At 36.0% G+C, this 9,049-nt stretch overlaps 1 pseudogene; it reads right to left on the reverse strand.

Annotated features, from left to right (window-relative positions):
- Positions 1 to 7,990: 7,990 nt before the first annotated feature.
- Positions 7,991 to 8,481, reverse strand: LOC121490834 (annotated as a pseudogene).
- Positions 8,482 to 9,049: the final 568 nt, after the last annotated feature.

Genomic DNA, 9,049 nt, shown 5'->3' on the forward strand with positions numbered 1-9,049 from the left:
TTATAGTTAGGAAAATATTGCCAAATTCAAGGTCATAAGATTTGCTCTTATGTTTTCTTCTAGGAGTTTTATAGTTTAACTCTTAAATTTAGGTTTGATCTATTTGGAGTAAAGTAGGGTTCAAAGTGCATTCTTTTGAATATGGATATTTCAGTTTTCTAGCACCATTTGATGAAGCGATTATTCTTTCCCCATTGAATGGTCTTGACACCCCCATTCAGAAAACAGGTGACCACAGATAAGAGGGTTTACTACTAAGCTTCCAGTCTATTCTATAATTCTATCCTTTTGCCAGTGGTGCACTGTTTTGATTCTTATTACTTTGTAGTAAGTATTAAAATCAAGAACCGTAAGTCCTCTAACTTTGTTGTTCTTTGTTTAGATTTTTAATTTTTTTTTTATTCAGGGTCCCTTTAAATTCCACATGGATGTTGACTTGGGTCTTTCCATCACTAAAAAGTAAAACCCATCTAGGTTTTGAAAGAGATTACACTGAAACTACATATACTGGTTTGAGTAGTATTGGCTTAACAATGTTAAGTGTTGTGATCATGAACATAAGATGTCTTTCAATTTACTGTTGTAGTCTTCTTTTTTTTTTAAGATTTTATTTGTTCACAAGAGACACAGAGAGAGAGGCAGAGACACAGGCAGAGGGAGAAGCAGGCTCCATGCAGGGAGCCCAACATGGGACTCGACCCCAAGTCTCCAGGATCACACCCTAGGCCAAAGGCAGTGCTAAACCACTGAGCCACCTGAACTGCCCTTACTGGTGTCTTCTTTTCCCTCAGCTTTATTGAAATCTACTTGAAATACTGTGTAAGATGTGCGAGTTGTTGATCTGATACATTTACATATTCCTAAGTGAGTACGTAGTGGTGTCTTTAATTTCTTTCAGCTCTGTTTTCTAGTTTTCAGTGTACAAGTCTTGTGCTTCCTTGGTTAAATTTATTCCTACATATTTTATTCTGTTTGTTGTTATTGAAAGTGGAATGGTTTTTGCAATTTTCTTTTTGGATCATTCCTTGCTGATGTATAGAAATGCAACTGATTTTTCTTTCAAACAATTTTTACATTTTGTATCCTACAACTTTGCTGAATTTATCAGCTCCTACAGTTGTGTGCCTGTGTGTAGAATATATATTTATTTTTAAAGATGTTATTTATTTATTTGACAATGAGAGCACAAGCAGGGGGAGTATCAGGCAGAGGGAGAAACAAACTCCTCGCAGAGCGGGGAGCCCAATGCGGGACTTAATCCCAGAACCCTGAGATCATGACCTGAGCCAAAGGCAGATTCTTAACCAACTGAACCACTCAGGTGCCCCTATGTGTAGAGTATTTAGAGTTTTCTACATATAAGATCATATGAGCAAAGATAATTTTACATCTTCCTTTTCAATCTGGATACCTTTGCTTTCTTTTCCTTACTTATTTGCTCTTGCTAGAACTTCAGGTTTCAAGTTGAATAAAAGTACTTCAAAGCAAGCACCTTTGTCTTCTGATTTTTAAAAATATTTTACTTTTTTTAAAATTTTTATTTATTTATGATAGTCACACTGAGAGAGAGAGAGAGAGAGAGAGGCAGAGACACAGGCAGAGGGAGAAGCAGGCTCCATGCACCGGGAGCCCGATGTGGGATTCGATCCCAGGTCTCCAGGATCACGCCCTGGGCCAAAGGCAGGCACTAAACCGCTGCGCCACCCAGGGATCCCTGTCTTCTGATTTTTTTTTCGCTTCCCTGCTCATGCTTTATATTAAAATAAATCCAAACAGCACTCCCTTTGCTCTTTTCCTTGCATTTTAAGATTTTAAAAATTATTTTATTTATTTATTAGAGAGAGATGGCAGGAGCAAGGGCAGAGGGAGAGGGAGAAGCAGACTGTCCTATTGAGCAGGGAGCCCAACATGGGGCTTAATTCCAGGACCCTGGGATCATAATCTGGGCTGAAGCCAGATGCTTAACCGACTGACCCACCTGGATGCCCCTTCCCTGCATTTTTAAACACGCTTTCTTACCTATTTCAGACAATTAGGAAGACTAGTTCCCTGAAGGATTAACTGTGGACTCCATCTTGCACTTAACTTTGTAATATCACAGTTTGATTTTTTTTCTCCCAGACTTGAGTTTCCCATCTTATCATCTTGATTTTCAGTGTTGGGTTAAACAACAATTTCTTTTTCTTTCTCTAGAACCTGAGACTGGGAAATTCTTTTAGTTTTTTCTCTAAAGGAAAAACTAAATTTGGCCACTTATTAAGTGTGCCATGTATGGAAGATGCCAAAGAAGTAACCTAGTTCAGATATTAAGATACTAGTTTAGATACTTAAGTGGGCTGAGTAAAATCATTAATAAGGGTTTTTAAAGTCCCTCATCACTTGTTTTATTTGCTTATGTTTGCTTTTGTTCCTTTTACTTTTGATGTCTGATTTAAAAAAAACCTCACCAAGACCTATGCCAAGTGGCTTACCACCTATGTTCTCTTTTAAACATGTTATGGCTTTATGGTTTCTGGTCTTACGTTCAAATCTTTAACCCATGTTGAGTTAATTTCTGTATGGTGTAATATAACAGTCCAGTTTGATTCGTTTTCTTATTGTCCAGTTTTCATGACAGCATTATTAAAGAAATTGTCCTTTCCCCATTGTATATTCTTGGCTTTTTTTGTGATCTTAAGAGGAAAGCTCTCTCTGGTTTTTTACTGTTGGGTATGATGTTAGCTGTATATTTTTCACACGTGCTCTTATCATGTTGAAGAAATTCCCTCCTACTCCTAGTTTATTTAAGTTCTCTGTTCTGAAAATGTGTTGGATTTTATACTATTGTCAAATGTCTTTTCTGTATCAATTGAGATGACCAGGTGGTTGTCTTCCTTCATTCTATTAGTATGGTGTACTATTTTAATTGATTTTCTTATGTTGAACCACCCTTGCATTCCTGGACTAAATTTCATATGGTCATGGTACATAATCTTTATAATATTACACTGGATTTAGTTTTCCTAGTATTTTGTAGAGGATTTTTACAACTATATCCATAAAGGATATTTGTAGTCTTCTTGTAGTATCTTTGTCTGGCTTTAGTATTGGGGTACTGCTGCCCTTAAAGAATGAGTTAAATAGTATTCCCTTCTATTCCATTTTTTTTGGGAGAGTTTGATGATTTGTGCCCATTCCTTTTTAAATATTTGGAAGAAATCACCAACGAAGCCATCTGATCCTACAGTGTTCTTTGTTGGGAGTTTGTTGTTGTTTGTATGTTTGTTTTTTGATTCTTGATTGTTGCCTTACTTGTTATTGGTCTATTAGATTTTCAGTTCCTCAGTTTTGGTACTTTGTGTCTTTCTGGGAATTTTCCCATTTACCTAGGTTTCCAACTAGTTAGCATGTAGCTGTTCGTATTATTTTCTTATAGTCTTTTTGTGTAAATTTGATAGTAATGCACTCTCTGATTTTAGTAATTTAAGTCTTTCTTACTCTCCTATTTCTCTTCCCTCTTATAGTCTAAAATTAATCTAAAGATTAATTTTGTTGATCTTTTTATAAAACCATCTTTTGGTTTTGTTGATTTTTCTCATTTTTCTGTTTCCAATTTTATTTCTACTGTAACCTTTTTATTTTCTTCTTTCTGCTAACTTTGGGTTTAGTTTGTTTTTCTTTTCCTAGTTCCTTAAGGTGATGGTTAGGTTACTGATTTGAGGTATTTTCTTTTTGTAACGTACACATTTACAGCTTAAACTCCCCTCTCACCACTATTTCTGCAGCAACTTCTATGTCTTGGCATGCTGTCTTTACATTTTCATTCATCTCAAGCTATTTTCTAATTTCCATTGTGAGTTTTTCCTTGACCCTTTAATTAATTTAAATTTTACTTATTTTAGAAATAGAATGTGAGCAGGGGAGGGCAGAGGGCGAGAGAGAGAAATTCAAGCTGAGCATGTGGAGTCCAATGCAAGGTTCAATCTTATGACCCTGAGATCATGACATAATCCATAACCAAGAGTCAGACACTCAACCAACTACCCCATCCAGGTACCCTTTTCCTTGACCATTTAATGTGTTAATTTCCCCATATTTGTGTTTTTCCAATTTTCCCCTTACTGATTTCCAGTTTCATTTCTTTGTGTTTTAAAAAAAAGATATTTAGTATGGTTTCATTCTTTTTTTACATTTCTTGAGACTTTGTAGCCTTACATGGTTTATCCTGGAGAATATTCCATTGAGAACAATATATATTTTTATGATTGTTGGGTATAGTATTCTGTATGTCTATTAGGTCTAACTGATATTTAGTGTTCACGTCCTCTACTTATTGACTGTATGCTTGACTGTTGTCATCATTACTGAAAGCTCTATTGTAGAATTATTTCTTCAATTCTGGCAAGCTTTGCTTCATATATCTCAGGGATCTACTGTTAGGTGCGTATATATAATCTATTTCAGTCTGATGATAATATAGGTACCCAATAGTGTGTAACAAATGAATACTATTCATATGGATTATCTTTTTCCCAATTTTTTTTTTACATTTGTACCGTTTAAGCCACTGAGGTTTTTTCCTTTTATTCCACTATAGTTAACATATAGTGTTATATTCATTTCAGGTGTACAATATAGTGACCCAACAATTCCATCCATCACCCAGTGCTCATCATGACAACTGTACTTCTCAATCTCCATCACCTATTTCACTCATCCCTCCACCCACCTCCCCTCTGTTAACCATTAATTCTCTATAGTCAAGAGTCTATTTCTTGGTTTGTCCCTTTTTATCCTTTGCTCATTATTTTATGTTTCTTAAGTTCCACTATGGTATTTGTCTTCCTCTTACTTATTTTACTTAGCATTATACCCTCTAGCTCCATCCATGTCATTGCAAATGGCAAGATTTTATTCTTTTTTATGACTGAATAACATTCTTGTGTGTGTGTATTACATCTTCTTTATCCATCCATCTTATTATAGATAGACACTTGGACTGCTTCCATAATTTTATATTGTAAATAATGCTGCTACAACCACAGGGGTGCATGTATCTTTTTGAATTAGTGTTTTTGCATTTTTTGGATAAATACCCAGTGGTGCAATTACTGGATCATAAGGCAGTCCTACTTTTTGAGGAACTTTCATACTGTTTTCTAGAGTGGCTACACCAGTTTGCATTTCCACCAACAGTACAAAGAGGGTTTCTTTTCCTCCACATCCTCATAACACTTGTTTCTTGTGTTTTTTATTTTAGCCATTCTGACAAGTATGTGTGATAACTCATTTTAGTTTTGATTTGCATTTGATTGAGCATCTTTTCATGCATCTGTTGGCCATCTGGATCTCTTCTTTGGAGAAATGTCTGTTCATGTCTTCCCATTTGTAATTGGACTTTTTTTTTTTTCCATCTTGAGTTATATAGCTCTTTATATGCTTTGGATACTAACCCTTTATTGGATATGTCATTTGCAAATATTTTCTCCCGTTCAGTATGTTGTCTTTTAGTTTTGTTGATTGTTTCCTTCATAAGGCAGAAGCTTTATGTTTATGTGCAGAAGCTTTTTATTTTTATGTAATCCCTATAGTTTAATTTTTGCTTTTATTTCCTCTGCCTCAGGAGATATATCTAGAAAAATGTTGCTATGTCCAATGTCAGAGAAATTACTGTCTGTACTCTCTTCTAGGATTTTTATGGTTTCACACTTAGTTCTTTAATCTATTTTTGTGCATGGTGAAAGAAAGTGGCCCAGTTTCATTGTTTTGCATGTAGCTGTCTGGTTTCCCCAACACCATTTGTTGAAGAGACTTTTTCCCTTTGGATATTCTTTTCTGCTTTGTCAAAGATTGACCATATAATTGTGGGTATATTTCTGGGCTTTCTCTGCAGCTCCATTGATCTACGTGTCTTTTTCTTTGTGCCAGTACCATACTGTTTTGATTACTGTAGCTTTGTAATATAACTTGATGTCTGGAATTGTAATACCTCCAGTTTTGCTTTGCTTTTTCAAAATTGCTTTGGCTATTCAGGGTCTTTTGTTGTTCCATATAAATTTTAGGATTTTGGGGGGCACCTGGGTGGCTCAGCGGTTGAGTGTCTGCCTCTGGTTCAGGGCATAACCCTAGAGTTCTGTAATCAAGTCCCACATCAGGATCCTCACAGTGAGCTTGCTTCTCCCTCTGCCTCTATCTTTGCCTCTCTCTCTGTGTCTCTCATGAATAAATAAAATCTTAAAAAAAAGTTTCTTTTTAGGATTTTTTGTTCTAGTTCTACTTCTGTGAAAAATGTTGGCATTTTGATAGAAATTGCTTTAAATCTGTAGATTGCTTTTGGTAGTGTAGATATTTTAACAGTATTTGTTCTTCCAACCCATGAGCATGGAATATCTTTCCATTTCTTTGTGTCTTCTTTCATCAGTTTTGTAGTTTTCAGAGTACAAGTCTTTTATCTCTTTGGTTAGGTTAACTCTTAAGTATCTTATTATTTTTGGTGCAATTGTAAATGGGCTTGTTTTCTTAATTTCTATTTCAGCTGCTTCCTTGATAGTGTATAGAAGTGCAACAGATTTTGTATGTTTATTGTATCCTGTAACCTTACTGAATTCATTTATCAGTTCTAGGGTTCTTTTGTGGAATTTTTAGGGTTTTCAATATAGAGTATCGTCATCTGCAAATAGCGTAAGTTTTACTTCTTCCTTACCAATTTGGATGCTTTTTATTTCTTTTTGTTGTCTGATTGCTGTGGCTAGGACTTCCAGCACTATGTTGAGTAAAAGTTGTGAGTGGACATCCTTAGGGTGAAAGCTGTTTTTTCCCACTGAGTATGATGTTCAGTGTGGGTTTTTCATATATGGTCTTTATTATGTAGAGGTATGCTCCCTCTAAATCTTCTTTGTTGAGGGCTTTTTATCAAGAATGGGTGTTGTACTCTTGACAAATATATTTTCCTGTATCTTTCAAGATGATCATATGGCTTTTATCCTTTCTCTTAATGATGTGATGTATCACATTGATTTGCAAATATTGAACCATCCTTGCGTCCCAGGAATAAATACCACTTGATCATATTGAATTTTTCTTTAATGTATCATTGCATTTGATTTGGTCATATTGAGAATTTTTGCATCCATGTTCATCAGGGATATTGCCCTTTAGTTCTCCTTTTTCTGTGGTGTCTTTAGCTGTTTTTGGTATCAGGGTGCTGCTCACCTCAGAATAAATTTGGAAATTTTCCTTCCTCTATTTTCTGGAATAGTTTGAGCAGAATAGGTATTAATTCTTCTTTAAATGTTTGGTAGAATTCACCTGTGAAGCTGTCTGGTGCTGGCCTTTTGTTTGTTGGGAATTTTGATTACTGATTCAATTTCATTGCTGGTAATTGATTTGTTCAAATTTTCTTTCTTTGGGAGGTTCTATGTTTGTGGGAGTTTATCCATTTCTTCAAGGTTGTCTAATTTGTTGGCAAATAGTTTTTCTTAAAATTCTCTTACAAGGGATCCCTGGGTGGCTCAGCAGTTTAGTGCCTGCCTTCGGCCCAGGGCATGAGCCTGGAGTCCTGGGATTCAGTCCCACTTCAGGCTCCCTGCATGGAGCCTGCTTTTCCCACTGCCTGTGTCTCTGCCTCTCTCTCTCTCTCTCTCTCTCTCTCTCTCTGTGTCTCATTAATAAATGATAAAATAAAATCTTTAAAAAATTCTTACAATTGTTTGTATTTCTGTAGTGTTATTTCTCCTCATTGGTGATTTTGCTCATTTGAGTTTCTCTCTCAGTGAGTCTGGCTAGAGGTTTATCATTTTGTTGATCTTTTCGAAGAACTAATTCCTGGTTTTATTGATCTATTGTTGGTTTTTTTTGTTTGCTTTAGTTTCTCTATCATTTATTTCTGCTCTAATCTTTGTTATTTCCTTTATTCTGCTGGTTTTGGGTGTAGTTTATTCTTTTTCCAGCTCCTTTAGGTGTAAAGTTAGGTTTTTTTTTTTTTTTGAAGGTTTCAAATATACTTTTCTTAAATCATGCCATATTTTAGTGGGTGCACAGTGCTTTCACTTGGCATCAATTATGAGTTGCTTTTGAAACATTCATTATTACACTAGCTGGGATTACTGATTCCTCCATTCCTTTGGGGTGACTCTGCCAACAGGGGACAGGTTCCATTCTACTCCAATTTGTGTTGCTGTATATGCCCATACAGCAATACAGAAAGTGGTTCCACTAGCTAATACAGCATTACCATATTTGTCATGGAAATCAGGTGCCTGTTTCTGGTGATTGCCTTGCCATTGTTTGTGGAATGCTTTGAACTCGGAGATGACTTAGAGCATTTCTGGCCACGGGAAACATCTGATCTGAAGCTGAAGGCATGGCCACGGGAAACATCTGATCTGAAGCTGAAGGCAGAATGGTGCAACTGCAGTTACTGCTGTGCTACAACTTTGTGCTAAGTACACTTGCCAAGAGCCCTGAAAAACCAAGTTGGGTTGTTTGAGCTTTTTCCTACTTCTTGAGGTAGGCCTCTATTGCTATAAACTTCCCTCTTAGAACCAATTTTGTGGGGCACCTGGGTGACTCGTTGAGCTCCTGCCTTTGTTCAGGTTGTGATCCTGGGGTCCTGTGATTGAGTCCCACATCAGTCTTCCCACAGGGAGCCTGCTTCTCCCTCTGCCTGTATCTCTGCCTCTCTCTGTCTCTCATGAACAAATAAAATCTTTAAAAAACAATTTTGCTGCATCCCAAAGGTTTTGGACCATTGTTTTAATTTTTGTTTCCATGTACTTTTTGATTTCTCCTTTGATTTCTTGATTGACCCATTCATTGTTTAGTAGTATGTTATTTAACCTCTATGTATTTGTAGTCTTCCCAGATTTTTTTGTGGTTGATTTCTAATTTCATAGCATTGTGGTCAGAAAAGATGCATGGTATGACTTTGAACTTTTTCAATTTGTTGACATTTGTTTTGTGGCCTAATACATGATCTGTTCTGGAAAATGTTCTGTGTGTACTTGAAAAGAATGTGCATTCTGCTTTTTTAGGGTAGAATGTTCAGAATATATGTGTTATATCCATCTGA

This window comes from Vulpes lagopus, chromosome 5 (genome assembly GCF_018345385.1).
Source record: "Vulpes lagopus strain Blue_001 chromosome 5, ASM1834538v1, whole genome shotgun sequence".
Classification (NCBI taxonomy): domain Eukaryota; kingdom Metazoa; phylum Chordata; class Mammalia; order Carnivora; family Canidae; genus Vulpes; species Vulpes lagopus.